This window comes from Rhagoletis pomonella, unplaced genomic scaffold (assembly GCF_013731165.1).
Source record: "Rhagoletis pomonella isolate Grant_MI unplaced genomic scaffold, Rhpom_1.0 Rhpom_scaffold_00002, whole genome shotgun sequence".
In the NCBI taxonomy this organism is placed as follows: domain Eukaryota; kingdom Metazoa; phylum Arthropoda; class Insecta; order Diptera; family Tephritidae; genus Rhagoletis; species Rhagoletis pomonella.
Window position 1 is genome coordinate 11,558,680 of NW_023458556.1, and position 19,211 is coordinate 11,577,890.

At 35.3% G+C, this 19,211-nt stretch overlaps 1 long non-coding RNA gene across 1 annotated transcript; it reads left to right on the forward strand.

The window, feature by feature from the left end:
* The first annotated feature begins 8,642 nt into the window (after positions 1–8,642).
* Positions 8,643–19,037, forward strand: LOC118733091. Its single transcript, XR_004992203.1, has 2 exons — positions 8,643–8,781; positions 18,760–19,037. It is a non-coding gene; the product is annotated as an uncharacterized LOC118733091 (long non-coding RNA).
* Positions 19,038–19,211: the final 174 nt, after the last annotated feature.

Here is a 19,211-nt window from a genome sequence, read left to right on the forward strand (position 1 = left end):
AAGATGAAGATGAAGATGAAGATGAAGATGAAGATGAAGATGAAGATAAGGATAAAGATCATAACCCCTTAACTTTAACTCATCTTAACTTAAAAACTTACTCCACCTGAGCTCACCACACATTAATTCACAACACTTTAACTTCCCACACCTAAATTCACCACACCTCAACTCGCCAAACCTTAACCCCCGCACCTAAATCCACCACACCTAAATCCACCACCCCTAATTCACCACACCTCAACTTTCTCACCACACCTTAACTCACCACACCAAAATTCACCACACCTTAATTCACCACACCTCAACTTTCTCACCATAACCTAACTCACCACACCTGAATCCACCACACCTAAATTCACCACACCGTAACTCCTACACCCAATTCCACCACACCGCAGCTCACCACACCTAATTTCACCACATGACATGATATCACTTGATGTGGCATCAAAGGCAACATCATTTGGCATAAAATGAACCAAAATAAATAAGATTTAGATAGAGGTGAAAAAAGGGATAAAAAGGAAATACAACTGAAGAGTGTGCGATGTTATATTGTGGTGTGTTATGCTTCATATTTTATGTTATTTATTCTTATGTTATGGTTATGTTATGCCAAGTACTAAGCAAAACTCCCCTCCACTTAACCCATTCCAACTAATGTTATTTTAGCTCATTCAACTTACATAAACTATCCTTAATTTTATCGGTTGAATTTCAACCGCTGGGCGAACTCTAGTATCCATAATTTTACAAAAAATTCGAATATGTATTCGTCTAGTTTTTTTTAACATACTTGTGAAATTAATATTCAGAGCCAAATAAAATACGACATTTATTAAAAATATAATAATATAGCTTCAAGGGTAAAGTGTCAGTTATATAAAACATTTGAAATATTCACAGTAACATTTTAAACCATATGTTTGGTTTGCTAAAATTTTCCAATAATTTTTAGAAACTTCAAGACTTTAAGCCGCAGTTTTGGGTCAGTCGTGCTGAATTTTGAGGAGAAGTTGAAAAAAAGCCCTCTTTCCATTTTTTAATAACCTAAATTTTCGGTCGCAATCTTGAATCGCTTTACATGAAATGTTTCATAATTTTTTTCTAATTTGCCTATATATGTTTGAATGTATTCCTTTTCAGCATTCTCTGCGTGAACTCATTTTAATAACAATGCATTCTAGTTTTTAAAGTTAAAAATTCAGACAATGGACTTAATGCATAAAAAAGGAGCCTAAGCTCATTTTCTGTGCACGAGGCCCATTGTCTTAGCTTTGAAGTTTACTGCCAACGCACAACAGAGTTGAAAGTTGCTAAGCTTTTTCATATGCATGTATACATAAGTATATGAAATACCCACACTTGTGTGACCACGAAATGAACCAATGCGTTTACCACAGAAGTAATGCGGTTTCGGATTTCATTGTTACTTTGTTGACGAATGCAGCGAACTAGTTTTAGTTATGCAAGTGACAAGAGTAAGTTTATTTACTTAGAAACAAAACAGCTAGTAATATGTTTTCAACTAAATAAGTTACATTAAATTTCCTTTTTTAGAAATGGCATACTTTGGGTACGTTCACACAGAAAGCCGAGCGGCGCTGAGCGCAGCAAGGCGGAACAAAGCGAAGCGGAGATTTTGTCATTGACTTGGCCGCAAAAATATTTGCTCAATTTTATTCAAAAGATTTGTTGTAAAATTTATTTTTATTTGAGTATTTTAATATCTAAAATCAAAAACTGCTTGGCTTTCATCTCCAAAACGCTTCTGAAAAGGCTTGCTGTATGAAGACTTTCATATAGCTACAGAAATTTGAAAGCTTCACTCAGCTCGGAACGGCTTCGCTCGGTTCGGCCACGCTCTATGTGTGAACGTACCATAAGAGTATTAAGCCGGCTGATAAGTGCCTCACATAGACCGGTTATCAGCGTTGGCACTTTGCTACGATGATAGTAAATTTGCTAGGATTTTTGAAAAAATTTAAAAATTTGCTACCCAACTACGCTTGAAAAATACCCAAGAGCATACGAACAAAAAAAAAACAATTTCTTTTTTAGATTTGTTTGCGAAAATATTTAAGATGTACGGCAATTTTTTTTTTGCAAGTATGGCGGCACGGTCTAATGTACATACACGCCCCTGCAATAGGGACAATGCTTTTCACTTATTTTTCTGGGTTATTCTTTGCTATTGAATTTCCATTATTTTTCATTTAAAATAAAGTTCATATAAATAAAAGTTGCAAACTTTGTAGAAAAAAAAAATTTCTTCAAAATTTCAAACTTTATTCGCAGATTTTTTTTAGGTTAACAATTTTGCAGGCCTTCAATTTTAGAATAATAAAGTGCTAGTTTGAAATAGCTACCAGTTTCAGTAGATTTTGGCAATTTTTTTAACTCTTGCTCTTTCGCATTTTTTTCTATATAAAAAAATCGAACATGCGTTATATGGAACAAATTTTGTAAGAGCGTCAGAAAAAAGATTTTCAAAAACAACGGTAATTTTTAATTTCAAACTTGCCGCTTATTATTCTAAAATTTAATGGGCTACAAAAGCGCACATTAAAAAAAACTCTAAATATTTTGAGAAAAAGGTCTGAAATTTTGAATCTTTTCTGCAAAGTATGGAATTTGTGTATAATAAATAAAAAAATGGAAATTAAATAAAAGAAAAAATAAGCCAGAATAAAGGGGGAAAAAATTGACTCTGTTCAAGTGCATGGGGGTGAATGTGTGTTTAAATTTTATTTATGTCGTATAAAGTGCGAAAATTTTGGATGTCGCCCTCAACATTTCAAAATCATTGAGTGATAGAATAGATGAGTTTTTAGCTACTTAGCGCACATTTGTATGTATATGTGTGTGTAATCCATTTATAACTAAATGCAGCTACTTAAATATTTACTAAGAACTTTCGTCAACTGTGGGATTGTTTTCATCTTTTGTTTGCCAAACAGGTGTGCATTTTGTGTTCACTTAATTTTTTTCCATTTGTTGAAGTACAAATGCGGTTATTTTCATAAAGCGCATTGACCCTTATTTTGACAAGTTAAAAGAATAACGCGAAAAATTTGAATTTTCTTTCGACGACAGCTTAGAAAATGTCGGATAATTGTGAAATTTATTGGGAGCATGAATCAATTGGGAACAATTTTCTCCTATGTTTCATAACCGATTCGAATGGGTGCTGCTCTTTTGGAAAGGTGTTTAGAAGAAGGAGTGAACAAAGTGTTAATTTTTCCGATAGGTGGCGCAGGGGTCGAGCTACGCTAAAAAAAATGCATTTGGTTCGTTGGTAGCCTTTTGCTCTGATTAGCATATATGATCCATTTTTTCCGGTAAGTGGGCAAGGCGATTGCTTCCGGAGCCATCCCGCAGTCACATTTTTTGCAGGAATCTCAACAGTATTTCTGAAGTGTGTATGATTGCCACTAGAACAACATTAAACAAATGCGGACGGTATTACAGAAGCAAAAAGTTTATGCATCCTCATTCCTTTGACAAAAATTCGACAAACTTTACTTTTGAACAGAAAAAATGTGACAGAAATATAATTTCTTGGGATGTAAAAAAACGAAATCACATTTTCATACAAAAAAATCTAATCACCTATTCGCAGTTGTTTTTTATTTACGGGCACAAGACATCGTACTAAACATGCCTAGATTGTCGATTTTATATTTGTATGCATGTAAGTAGGTATATCGATATGCATAATAATCACTTTACATTGGCTACTTGATTAAGTTCCGGTATTCTTGGTACATTTGCACAGCAACGTCATCTGTTGATGCCAAACACAGTCGGCTAGAAAGTTTTGTGTGGTCTCTGAGGATATGCCGCAACCACTTGAAACCCATTTCCTTTATGCGCTGAGGCAATCTCTGTGCATGCCGATATATGAAGCTACAAAGTTATGAAATTGATTGGCACTGGTTTGAAATTCTATGTCATAAACGCATACAGCTTGTGGCATTTACAGATAGATGTTCCACATGGCGTTCATGCATAAATATGTATGTTTTTAGTAAGATGTGGTGAGCCAAAATCGGTTTGCTTGGTTGCGTGGTTTCATCATGCACATACATAAATGATATCTGAGTGCAGCGCATATACTATCTTTAAAAAAAGTATTTCAAGTCCATATTGAGAGTTTCTAGATTCTCATTTTTGTGTTTGTAAGCGCCGCTGATTTCGGTCTTCCGTACCCATTGCCCGCGCGAAGAGAGTGTGTATAATAGTTCTTTCGAAAACTTCCAAAACCTTCTCACCTTTGTTCGTCATCGACAACGTTTCTACGCCTTATAAAAGCACAATCATGGTTGGGGACTTGTAAAGGATAATATTTGTTCGTCGAGAAACTGCTTTTCCTTTTCAATTGCTTACCGAGCCCAAAGGACGCGCCTGTTGTCAATATGTAACGTTGGCTTTATTGACATTACTTCTGGCATGTGTGACAATCCGACTGTTTGTTAGATACTCGAATTTTGCCTTATTTTACAACTTCAGCTTGAAGAAGTGTTGGGAAGGTGTGTCTAAGCCACGTTTTTTCTCAAACGGCACACAAAGGATCTTTCCAATTTAGGCAGAACTAAAATGTGTGCTCAAAGTCACTTTTAAATATTACCTTTGTAGTTCTGCAGATAACGAAATGCGACCCTTTGCGACTCTGGCTAATTGTGGACTTGCCAGATCCAAAAAGTTGTTTAATTATAGGCTTCAATCTTTGCTTAGAAGCACAAACACTGGGATCTCTATTCTTATGGATTGGCAAAATGCAAATAGATTACAATCTGTTGGCGTACGTAATAGCTCATTTCCACTAAAAGCGTAACTGCTGTTAAGAGTTTGTGTGGGCTCCAGGCGATTCCGAAGCGTTAAGAAATATTCTCACCATATCTTATTCATACTCTGAAACCAGCCCCTGAGTTGAAATCATTTAATTCTTCGAGCCGCATTTGTACCTGGGTACGGGGTGATTTTTTATACAACGTATTTCCTACTGGATTACAGTAGCTGTATGAAATGATTGGAAGATGAAAATTCCGTGCTTGTTTATATGCAGCCGATGACGAGTTGCTTGTTTAAGCAGGACTGATGGCCAAAGGCAAAATTTCTTCACTGCCCATTGTGACTGTCTCGCTTCGATGTCGAACTGTTGTTACGTTTCGTGGATACTAGATGCAACAAGTTAGCGATCCGTGTCGTTGTTGGCTCCTCGGATTCAATGAACGCCGAAAATGCTCGAAGCGTATATTTTATCTTTTGCAAAGTGCTAAATTTGGTTTATCCTTTGTTGATCGGGGAAAACACAAGTGGCTATATCTGTGTCTCTATACTGGCACCAAATTGTACTGACGTGCCGCCAAGAAGGCGATCAGCTTCTATTCGCTGTCGGAGGTACTCTTGGGAAGGTCGAATTTTCTTAATTAATTAACTATTAATGTTTTTCGCTTTTGCATAAAGAAAGAGTTTTTAATCGGCATCGCAATTTGTTGTTTCACTCTCTCATAGACTTCGGATGAAATTATTTACCTGCTGAGGCAATGTAAATTTTATATGAGGTGTTGAGCGGATAAATAAATAATAATATTATAATAAATAAATTTCCGTAAATCAGTGGCGGACTAAGTACTGCTTAATGTGTACACTTGTGGTCAGCTGATTAAGTTAAGTGACATTTTGATCAGTTTTGGTTATTTTTACGTTTTTCTATTATGTTTATAATTTTATATATTTGAGCTTCTTTTTGATTTCATCTTTTAAATTTAAACATAATTAAGCTTAATAATGCGTACCTAAAAATATTTAAATTATTTGAACCACTTTTTTAATCTATATTCCTTTTCAATCTTTTCTTTTCCAGAATGTTGGGGGGTGTTGCCGGTCGTCACATGTCGAATCGACGCAGAGGTTCATCGCCAATGGTGCGCATAAGTGGCGGCATGTTGGCATCAAGCTTGGAGGACAGCGGGGGCGGCGGCCCCGGTAGCATTGGCATGTATAATACGCAATATGTGCCAAAAATACCACCGAGGCGCAGACGCGCCGTTACAACTAGTGACCACAAAAGCTGTGCACTTATACAAACGAGACTGAAATTAGGAGATATCATGTAAGTACTAAATCGCTATACGAGACTTAAGAGTTTTAAATTTTATTGAAATATTTAAATACATATAAATATGTGATTTACGGAACCTTTTAAATATTTGAGGAGTATGTATGCACATTTAATTACACTATGCACTAAATTTCAAAAAGTTGGCGGTGATGGGAATCGGAGCAACAGCATTTGATAAAGCTGGTCAAATAATGAAAAAGTACTAAAGGATTTGAAAAAGTTCGTTACCATTTCTTTCTTATCTCAATTTGGAGTTGACGAAATAAGCTCCCAATGAGAACGTATAATAATTTTAAAAGACACATTTTCCAAAGTTAACGGAGCGAGAATGGGAGGGGATATACAAATATGTATGTATGTAGGTATGAAATTTGTGAGCGAAATCAAAAAAACCTTAAATTCACAACTTTAAATATGTAGGTATAAAATGGAAATGAGAACCATCTTTTACAAATGCTTTGATATTTATTCATATTTTGACCTCTTTTAATGAATGCAATTGGTCTCATTCCCATCACTTTTTAGGTGTTGCACTGTGTTATTATATTCACACATATTCCATAATATCAAATCTTTGTTCAGTGAGATAAATTGCTCGCAAAAATAATTTCTAAGGATATCACCTTATCATGGAATGGGAAAACGGTTGAAACATCAGGTTTTAATAAGAAATTTTTTCCATTTTCGGATGTTTCCAGATATTTTGCTGGCTGGGTGTATTTTTTTACACGGATGAATATATGCACGCTTAAAGTATAAAAGAAACAACACAGTCGGAAAAATTACAAAATAAGGGGCATTCTTAGAGCCCTTATTTCAGATTTTTTGTGGCAATAGACCTTGCGTGCTGGATTCTTTACTCCTTTTCGTTTCGAATTTTTGTATGGTATGGCCAGAGTTTCCAAGCCTTCTGATTCAGATTCCCTTAGAAGGAAAAATTTACATGATTTGTTTTACTTGATTTTGGTGGCCTTGGAAACACAACTTCTCGTCTGCCTACGAATGGCAACGCCATAGAAATATATTCTATCAAAGCTTCCAAAGAGAAGGTCCAATTAAAAAATCCACTTCTAAAGGTGTTTATTTAGAAGCGACTGGGAAACATCGACAATTTCCATTTAAAAACAAATAGTTTTGATTCTATCGACAACTACATATTCATAAGCGCACACGAAGCATCGTACAGTTCCATTTTAAGTGAATTAGCTTCAGTAGTAACTGATATATCGCAGTTATTGTGTTTCTGTAAATCACCGTTATATGGGAGGTGGGCGTGGTTATTGCCCGATTTCGGAGATTTTCAAAAAAATTCTTAGCTAGACCCGGATGATTGGAGAAAAGCTACTGAGATGCAGAATTTCATCATAAGTGGGCGGGGTCACGCCCATTTTCCCAAAATTTTATCGTTCTGAGTATTTATGTGTACATTTGTCTATATCTATCTCGATTTGTTTTGGCTGTTACAAACAACCGTTATGTGAACAAAGTTATAAAAACCTTAGGCACAAGTGCGCTCGGGTATAAAAGCATTCGTTACTGAACATTAATTTGTTTGGCTGGGTTGAATTGTTAACAATATTGCAGCGACATCTTACTCATTATCTTCTAACTGCTATTTATTATAACGAAGACAGAATACGCATACCAAAGGGCCTGTCAGCGCCATCTTTGGTGGAAAACCATCAGCTGTGTGCGGTAATTTATGATGAAAACAACATTTGACTGGAAACTAAATACCTATGCAGACTGGAAGTGTTCCAGTGGGCGAGAATGATAAACAGTTATTCGTGCAATGTAAAGGAGACAAGGTATAACCAAATAGCACACGCTGCTTAAAAAATGTACAAAATTGTATAGAGGTGAGGTGCGGTGAGAGTGCTGGCATAACGGTGGTGTTTCTCAAAGTCTTTACGTCACTAAAGTGTGCAACAAATTCATTTAAAACTAATTGTAATCACCTGAATAGGGGTGGAAACTCATTTGTTTAACGCGTCAATTAGCAGCAATGACGTTAACCTGACACCCCACATACCGATGCACAGTCGCCCCAACAGTGTAACGTCATTCACATTCGTGCCAACACACACACACACACACACGTACACACACCAACAACCACACAAAACGTCAAAACTGACATTAGTGCTATTTATTGCTGGCAATGCCGCTAAACGAATCCTGCGCACAGACGGTTGACAAACACTTCCTAGCCATTTGTAACGGTAAAGTGATGTGGGCGACAGGGATGACTCGTTATCGGCACCGCCATACGTAACAGAGACGAACGGTGCAACATTACGTAGCAGCGCGCATACATTGTGTACGTTTTAGCTAGTTGACCACCCGCTTGACTGCCGTTTTGTGTGCCATATGTTCGTTTCTTTCTACTTGGGGGCCTTCCAGGTCGCTCACGCGCGCGCCACACACAAACACGCCAACACACAGCGAGTGGCCTGGCTGACGCACACATGCACACGCCAGCCAAGGCACACGCACATACCGACACATGCATGCCAAACGCAAAGCAGCAATGTAGCTGTAGCTGCCTGTAATACATTGTGAGCAAGTTGAAGTGTAAGGTTCGTTGAATTTTCCCCCGAATGGTTAGACAAAATCGTTGGTAGCTCCAGGAAAATTCTCAAGAAAATTGGGTAAAATTTGGTAAAAAGTGAAAAAATTATGCAGCTGCAGCTGCAGAAAGTGCAATTACAACTTTGTGTGATGAATTGAGGAAGTGAAAATTGAATGAAGTGCGGAAAAGATTGAATTGAAATTGAGCGATTGAGCCTGGCGAAAAATTTTCTATGCCATATACGGAAAATTCAATATACATGTAGAAGTGTTAGTGGGCAAACGGGTGGGGGTGGAGGTGGGTGTTTTGTTGGCTTGCTAGCTAGCTGGCTGGTTGACTGGTTGGCGCTGTGCGACCGGAGTGAAAAGTGGCAGCCAGTGCACGAGCAGCCAGAGCAAAGCCAAAGTAGTAGAAGTAGTAGAGGCAGCTGCCAAGTGTGTGTGCGCAAGAGGGTGTACGAGACGTTAACGACGGCGGAGGAGTATCCTTATACCTACATGAAAAATATTGAAAATGTGGAGCAAGTGTGAAAATTTTAATTCTATTTACGCATAATGAAAATGCTGCTAGAAAACAGTGAGAAATATGTTAGAAATACAAGTTGAGAATATCCTGCATGGATTTATGTATATGGGACAATCAGTTTTCGAGAGAAGAAAAATTAAAAACTTTTGGAAAAAGTGAAGTGAAAAGATGGTGTCGAAATTGTGTCAATGTGTTTGTGTGTGTGTGTGTGGTGTGTGAGCAGCAAATTGTGTGGCAGGTGCAGCTGCTGAAAAAATATTTAATTCATTACAAAGCTGAAAACGAAATTGAAAAATCCTAGGCGTTTGTATTATGTATATATATGTGCATATGCATAGCACTTAGTACATCCATACATATGAGAAACCAAAAAAAAAAATTAAAAAAAGTGGAAGAAGTTGGAAAAATGTAATACAAACGATTCTATCCAGAAAACAAGAACAAAAGAGGCGAATGCTATTTCGCACAAAGTAAAATCAGTTGAAAAAGTCTTAAAGTGCTCGTGTAAAATTGTTCGCTTGCAAAAAAATATTCGCATACACAATTGCATAAAAGTAATAAAAACAGTTGAGTGCAGAAAAAAAATGCCCGCATTTCCAGTGACGCCTTTCAAATCTCCTTGCGCGGCGCATTGCATTCCATAAATAAATAAAACTAAATATTCCATTAAAAAATAAATACCGCCATAGAGCGCCTAAAATTAGATCACGCTTTTGAGTTTTTAAAGCCTCGTGTGCAATTAATTATACAGCGTCTAACCGACGAAGCGCTACGAGTCGTTCTTCTCGTCGCCCGGCCCCCTTTTCTTTGAATTCCTCTTGCTGGTATTTTTCAGCGCCAGCAGCCCCTCGAGTACTCTGTGTAACTCCACAACTACTTCGCTTTGTAACGTAACGAACAAGCAACGACCCAGTCAAAGCGTCGCCGTTGCTGTCATTTCGTACATTTGTCGTTGTCGTCATCGTCATCGTCATTGCTAACTTTGCCAACGTCGCTGCTTCCGCAGTCCCAACTTAGCCAGCGCAGTCGTGTTTCCGTTGGCTGTCGCGAGCAGCGTGCTGGAACTCGGTCAAATCCCGTCAACGGGGTTTCACAAAGTTCAGTATTTTGCTCAATGGATATTTGTATTAGTGTGTGTGTGTGTGTGTTTGTGTGTGTGTGTGTGAGCGCTCCAGTAAAGTGCGTGTGCCCTTAAAATATTTATTTGTAAGTTTTCCATTATTGTTTCATTGTTTTTGTTGTAACATTCCTTTGTGGTTGTCTCATTGCTTTCCTAACACATTGGAATCACTGGCGCCGCCGCCGTCGCTGCCTCTGTACGCCTTACGATTACTGGTCCCCCCCGGCGTTCGTAGAGGCCTGCAGTTTTAACCAACACATTCGAAAATAAGTTTGCTTAACGCCACGTTCACCACGTGGTGAATTTGACCCATTTTTAGCATTTCAGGCACCGTATGAAATAACAACAAGAATGCCTTTGTGAAAACCCAGAGACTTTCGTTCAATATTCCAATACGGTTGCTCTCTCACTTAATTTCCTTCTTTTTTTGTGAATTTTGTTTTGTTTTCCATTTCATAGTCATGCGTTGCCATTAATCTTGTTGTTCTTGTTTTTCACGATTTGCTGTTACTGTTGGCAGTGGTCATAACTTGACAGGTCGTTGTAACCCCACAGCTGATCTAAATAATTTGTATGCCTTTGTGTACAGACGCACACACACACGATTAAATTGAAACTAATATGGACAAGTACTTACCACATACACATATGCGTGAACGTAAGTATGTATGTCTGTGTATAGTTATTTCGGGACTATAGTATAATCTTCTATATATATGTATAATACGCGAAGGGATTTTTTGTCCAGGTCCTCAGATCAGCACCGTTTGTTCGATTTTCAAAAATGAGGGGCCAGATGTAAGGGCTTGTCCTGTAGATGTGCAATAAGGTTTTACTTTTTCGAAAAGAGTTGCCATCTGATAAAAAATTTAATTTGAACTTTTTAAGAACCAATGCCATTAGATCCGCACCGCAAATTATACGTCTAATTAAAGGACTTGGCCTATGCAAGAAGGTTTTACTTGTTCAGAAAGGGTTGCCAGCTTAAACGAAAACTAATTCAAGTTATTTAAAATGGTAAATCAAATATTCCTGTATGGGAATCAAAAGAAATGTTTAAAAAGTTTTTTTTTCTAAATTAAATGTTTGAGGGTTGCCATCTGTATAAAAAATTTATCTCAATTTGAATTAAAGCAAGTGAAATGCGTAGCACTCAATTGGTGCCCGAAGAAAGCGGTTTAAAGAGGTAGTAGTCGAAAATATTTTTGACAGGGTTGCCACCTCTTTTAAGAGTCGAATTTAGTTAACTTTTACACAAGTTATGTGTAATATTAAAATACGGGTGTCAAACAAACGAACATAGAAATTTTTGAGGTGTTTGAAGAGGGTTTCAACCTATTGAAAATGTTAGATTAAAATTATTTATTAAGTTAAATAAATTATTAAAACTTGGGTATCAAATGAAATGGGTTTGAAAAAGATTTATTCCTAAACTGTGCTGAGAAGAGTTGCCACGTGTTTAAAAGGATCAATTTCAACTTAATTCATCAGTTAATTGCAATATGATTCACAATGCAACACAAAATAGATTTAAGTTTCAAAATACTTTCAAAGAGGGTTTCCACCCGTATGAAAAGTCAAACTTATTTACTTGATATACAAGTTATTTAAATTAGGTGTTAGAACATGTTTGCAACTGTAAGAGCTTTAAGAAAACTTTAGTTTAAAATTAATTTTGCCATCTATTCGAAGGGTAATATCTATAAACAGCATTTTTTGTGAAGCTCACCACATTTGCAACGTTACTTTGGAGATCTAAAATGAGATGTCTAACTATAGCACTAGGCCAGTAGATATGTAATAAGATTTTAGTTTTTGAAGTTAGAATTTTTTTAGAGGTGCAGGGTGGTCCCTTCACTCAGAAACATTTGAAATATTTTGTCAGCTTTCTAAATAAGGTTGCCACCTGTTTATAAATTTAAATTCAATGTTGGCATTTTAACGCCATGAGGGTTCACTAGTACATGATAAAAACATAGCAAGGTAAAACCATTGAGAGGCAGTCTGACGTTTGCCAGCAATAAAATTTAAAAATTAAAAACTCAAACTCACACCCACATTCTCATTTTCAATCTCAAACCACAACAATTGTGAACAATTTCCCTTTTTTTTATTTTCAACTTTATATGTATGATTTTAAAATGCTTGCAGACGTCAGACAAAAAAATCATGGCCGACAAATTGAGAGAATGAACTTACCTTGTAATGTTTTTATTGTGTTATAGTATATTAAAAAGTCATGAAAGTACACTTATAATTTTTTAAATGTGTGATATAATTCATTTGTGAATTTTAATTCAGTTTAATTAAATTTTTATATTATATCATTAGTTCATAAAAGCTTGGAGTGGAAAATGCTTTTCTCGTAATGCCCTTCTGTTTAGAGTGAAGTTTCTCGATCTTGATGTCATAAGTACAGTGGTCGAAAAAATTATAGCTGCACCAAATTTTGACAAGTTTATTATTTGTGTTATTTTATTATTAAAAAATTTTGTCCAATTTTTAATAAAACAGGTTTAATTCCAAGTTTCAAAATTTGTGCAATATTAAAATAAAAATGCCAAAAAATTTAGTCAAAATTTCGAGATTTTTTAATTTAATTTCCTAGAAAGAGTCAGAGTATGCGGTTTGGTAAGCTAATAGGAATATACTAGTGAGCCCGCATGGCGCCAAAACGCCAACATCTGATTAAATTTTTAAAGCAGGTGAAACTCTATTCAAAAACCTCTAAAAATATTCCTAATGATTAATCCAAACCAGTTTCATTTCGTAAAATTTCAAATCTCTTTGTAACTTTGAAAAATAAAACCTGTGCACATCTATGTAGAATCCCAGTTCTTTAATTTGACTTCTCATTTTGGAAATTCGAAATAACGTTGCAGATGTGATGACCTTAAAAAAAAATATTAGATGGCAACCCTAATTAAAGATATTATCCAGCCTATAATTTTCCTAAAACTCTTTCGTTTGACACTAATATTTCGATAATTCATTTATGTATCATTCGTATAAGTAAAACAAATTCGACTTTTCAAACAGGTGCCAACCCCTTTAAAAGTATTTTCAAACTAATATCTTTCGCCTGGCATTGTTATACATATTTCAATTAACTGATGAATTAAGTTGAATTAAATTTTTTTACGCACGTGGCAACTCTCCTAAATACAGTTTAGAAATAAATTAGTTTCAAACCCATTCCGATTCATATCCATCTTTTGACAATCCATTTAACTTACTAAATAATTTGAGCTTAATTTTTTCAACAAACAAAAAACCAAATGTTCAGTTTAAAGATTTCTTAACACTCGTTCTTTTGACAACTATATTTTAAAATTTCATGTAACTTATGTATAATTAAACGAACTACCACTTTCAAAACAGGTGGCAACCCTCTCAAAATTATTTTCGAACTAAAATTTGCTTAAATATTTTTCATCTCACATTGTTATAAGTATTTCAAGTAACTGATGAATTAAGTGGAAATTCATTTTTTAAACACGTGGCAACCCGCCTAAATATAGTTCTAAATTAAAAGATTTTAAACATATTTCCATTGATAACCATCGGTTAGTAATTCATTTAGCTTATTAAATAATTTTAGTTTAGCCCTTTAAACTGGGCAACCCTCATACACATCAAAAATGTTCTAAATTGTCAAAATATATATTTCTTGAAGCTCTTTCATTTGACATTCATCGTTAGTATTTCAATAACATGGGTATAGAATAGTTCAATTAAACTTCTCAATTAGGTGGCAACCCTATTCAAACTATTTCCAAACTACTACCTTCTTAAACCTCTTTTGTATGGCACCCATATTGCGACACCTTGTTCATTTACCATATTCTTTTAATTAAAATTTAACTACATTTTCTTAAACATGTGGCAACCCTCCTATACGTAGTTAAGTTATAAATCCTTTTCAAAACCATTTCGACTGTGACCCATATTTAATAATTGATTTAACTTATTAATTAATATGAGCTTAATTTCCTAACAGGTGGCAACTTTTTCGAAAAAGTAAAACCTTCTTGAACATCCACACCCTAAGCCCTTTAATTTGATACCACACTTTTGAAAATCGAACGGACGGTGCGGATCTAAGGGCACTGATTAGTAAATAACTTGAATTTAATTATTTAACAGCTGCCAACTCCTTTCGAAAAAATAAAGCCAGTTTGCACATTCAAAGGCCAAGCGCTTTAGTCTGACAATCCATTTTTGAAAATCGAGCGAACGGTGCAGATCTTTTATGTTGCACAAAAAATGCCTTCGCGTGTTATATACATATGTATATAAATATTTTTAAAACGACCAAATTTTTTGGGGAATTATTTCCTTGCTCGTATATAATACATAGACGATGGTTCCAAATGCAGAAGTTCACGTAAGTGAGAAACACTTCCCAATGTAGAGTGTAGTCGACTACCGAATGGCTTATAGGATAATTACTTTTACCTAACGAAATATCGCGTACAAAAGTACATAGAGCTTATGGATTCCCGAGGAGTAATAATATGCGAAGAATTCAGAAAACATCAGTGAAAAGAATCGAAAGTCCCGAAAATCACGAGGCATTTCATTATTTTGTTAATCTTCGAAATAAATTGGCAAAAATTTGCCTTTACTGCTTGAAATAAAAAGCGGCTATCAGACAGTACCCACTATCTACTAATTTATATTGGGGACTGAAGAACTCCCATTAGCAGAGGGGAATTTGTCCATTTTATCTATACTGATCGTTCAAGTATGTAGCAAGGCACCGGAGTAGATCTCTACTCGGGCGATTTCCAGTCCAGATTAAGCAGTGCTTTCGTCTGCCGAACTACTCAAGTGGAATTTACTACCAAAAATAGTTTAACAATTTTTTAACGGAAACTTATAATATTTAGAAGAGATCTGTCAAACCCGTTTTTAGTTGGTTTTATTTAGCTTACCTTTTGATTTTTTAGGACACATTTAATAATGGAATTAACCAAGTCAAGATTTCGTATCGTGTCGAAGACTGTATGGCGTTAGGGTGCCGAAAAATTATATGTCGAAAGCGGTACACTGCCCAAGTTAACGTAGAAGATTAAAGCACGCCGAGGACTGATACCAGAGCTCCTCAATAATAAAATTCAGTTGGTAAAAAAAATTCAACTAAGCGGTTTTATTAAAAACAGGGATATAAAGTTGGCTTTGATTTTTAATATATATTTTTTTTTGCTGATGGTGCTAGGTATTTTCTTTCAAATCCGGTTGGACAGGCTTGAGAGTATCAATTGACCCATAGTACACCCATTTTATGCCTCACGATTTTACATACTAGCTGTCCTTAGAACAATTAAACAGTAGTCCTGAAAAATTAGTTTCAAATGAATTAAAAAGACATCAGCAGTATTTCGGAATTAAAATTGTCTTGTTTATTGACTTTAAATGTGTTCTAATTACAATTTAGAAATTTAGAAATTTACGTTTTATAGGACTTTAGTGCTGCGGAAAGGATCCTCCGAAGCGGGTACAAAAATTAAATTAATAAAAACCAATCTTCCAATTGCCGCCGAAACGCTGTTCCAATTTCGTTGCGAAAGAAAAATAGTTAGTGCGGCGGAAAATTGGAAGGTTGCACTTACGTGCCGACATTAATTTGTTCTAATAAGTGGGAATACGGCCTCCCAGCGGTAAATTTATAAATTTAGACCACTTGCCTAAACACACTGCAAGACTGTTTTTTTGATTTAGTCCAGTGTACATACATACACACATATATTATGTATCAGCTTGTTTGCATAAATCTATATATTTCAAGTACTCGAATTTCTTGGTTGAAACTTTTGAGGAAATTACTAGTATGGACTACTGGAGAATCAGGAGCAAAGTCCCATCTGATTTTAAGCATTTCGGGTAACTGACATAACTTGCCCGTGGAAGTTATTTCAGAAATCATTTCCACGCAGATCAGACATAACTTCCAAGGATGTTAATTCGTGACATAACGTCCGGAAAATCTCCAAGAAAATCTTATGGAGGTTGTATCATGACTTAACTTTCACAAAAAAATCTATCCCCAGAACAAATAAAAATAGCAAAAATTATGTTATCAAATCAGTGTTATTATTTGGAAACAAAAATCATTTACGAGTTCAAGCCAACAATAATAGCACGGTGCTATAGAAAGACACTTCCAAATTCTGGCAAAAGTGTAGTCTACTTTATTACGTTAACGATTTAAAGCACACCCTTTCATGTATGCTCCGTTCCAAATTTATTTTTCTGGACACATGACGAGCATTTAATTACAATAGACTGTTCGGATTTTTTTTTATTAATGCCAGTTTTTCTAAATTCAGAAGAAAGGCGAATTTTTTTTTAGATCAACGGAAACTCCTAGGTGCACTGTGTTATACGATCTGTGTTAAAGATCTTATAGGCCATGTTGCAGACGCAACAGTTTTCCAAATTGTAAAGCAAAATTATCGATATCTTTAGCAAAATTTGTTGATTTTTTATAAATGTTGCATAAAGTTTAAAACTTTTATATATATTATTTTGGTTAAAGAATGAAGATAAAAAAATAACAACAAAATGTTAGCTCAAAACCCATTTGAATAGGGTTTGAGTTGTTGTATTTGTCTATAATAACTTCAGTGGGAGGTCTATTGAATGATGAGGTTTTGTGGTTGCCTTTAGTTTTATCTTCGCGTTTGGTTAAAGAAAACTCAGAAGATCTTATTATTATGTCTCAAACACCGTATCAAAAGCTGAACAAAAAATTCCTTATTATATGTAATAGTTTTTTTATTGTAATATGTAGTTAAAAATAAATCGAACAAAACCTATTGTTTTTATTAAATACCTAAAAAATGTTATTGGTGGATTTTCTACAGATTTGTAAGGCTTTTTTCAAGAAAAGAAATCTTTGCTTCGAGGCCTTGATCTTAGCAGACATAAAATTATTAAACCAAGAAGCTGTTGCCCCTAACAAGCTTTTGGGTTTGACTCATAAGAGCGTAGAGGTCATAAATTTGTATTCTACTTTTACAACACAATATGAAAGTTAGTCTAAAAAAATATTACAATAAAAACTTTTGCCTTGAACACTCAAAACTTAAAATTTTTGATATTTTCTTAAGTTAGGATCTTGATATTATGTGCTTTGAACTTACATATCTATGCTAGAAATACAGGCAATCACTTAACAAACTACAATGTTTATTTAGCGAATCCTTGGTGGCAACTTTAAAATTAAAAACGAACTTATTTTCTTTATAAAGTTCCTTAATCAATGACAACGCTACACCTCAATGCAATTAATAATAATCTTACATACATATGCATGTATCTCAATGCTTTTCGTCACAGTGAATAGCTAAACATTGCGTGAGCTGGCAAGTCAAGCTAACAAATCAATGACGGCGATGCATAAAATTAAAAATTACGTATACGCAACGTAATACCTTTACATTGTCGTCTAATGGTTTGACAAAACGCTGTACCTTAGTAATATTTAATTTTTATTTTTGTGTGCGCGAATAGCGAAAGAGTTTCTGAGTATGTAAGTATGAGTTAATGCATATGTTTTTATGTACATATACATATATGTATGTATGTACATTTGTAAGTTTATAAAATTTTGACTCTATACGCAGACAAAGGGGAAAAATAATCAAAATTACACAAACAATTTAAATAAAATTAGCCTTAAAAGTCGAATAAATAAGCCTGACAAATAATGAAATGCGTGAACCAGCGCAATGGCACACGACTGGAAGAGAGAAAAAAGGCAAAGGAACAGAAAAGGAAAACAGGGAAAGAAAACTTAACGAAGCAATGCGCACGTGCTGGCATAAAAAATACAAAGCCATACGCCACACGCACTATCGCCACGATGAGCCAATGTGTGAGCTCGTAAAAAATGCATAACTGTATGGGTAGGAGTGGTGAAGCTGCATGGCAGTACTGGAAGTTTGCGTGGTGAATGTAGCATTTGTATGTGTATGTGTGCTAAGTTAAATGAAACTTGTGCGTTCCGTTTTGGTTAGTGGCTCTCTATGTGTGTACGTGTGCGTGTGTGTGTTTGTTTGCTCGTTTCCATAAAATGGAAGCAAAATATGTGATGACGCTCGCAATGTAGCGATGTTGACGTTGTCCGTGGCAGCGCAACTAAAGGCTGGCGTAGCAACTGCGGCAGCTACAGCGACGTTAACGGCGACGCCGACTGGCAATGATGGGGTGAGGATAGTTAGCTGCAGCGATGTTGGTGATTGCTTTCATTGAGGACGAGCGGAAATATATTTCTCTTTGCGAAATTTCAAAGCCAGTCAGTTGACAATGTGCGGACGTGTATGCTGAAAATATTTGTGCATTTTGGGCTGTATGAAAAATGCACTAAATTGTGTTTTCTTCTTATTGTTCTAAATATTTTGCTAGTTAAGGACAGAAAACCATTGTGGCTCCAGCAGCGGAAAATATTCAATACATATGAACAAAGAATGTACTGACAATTGTGTGGAGATTTTTTTTTTTGGAAGAAAGAACTCACATTTTTATACAAAATAAAAAGTGAATAAAAGCAACACTAGCATTGCAAAGCAAAAAAATATATAATTAAGAAAAAAAATAAACAAAACAAATCAAGTTATAAGTAGGCGTAACACGCACACCACTGCCTCTCCCAACAACAACAAACAACATAAACTAAAAAAAAACAATAATAATAAATAACACAAAAAAAAAAATATATCTATGTGGACTCCTGTGTACGTGTATGTGTGTGTGCGTGTGTTGTTTGTTTGCCAAACGCTAAAAGCGTCGTAACTTTCATCTGTAAAATTCCATTCGAAATCATCATAATCAACTAGCAACACCTGTAAATATTTGAC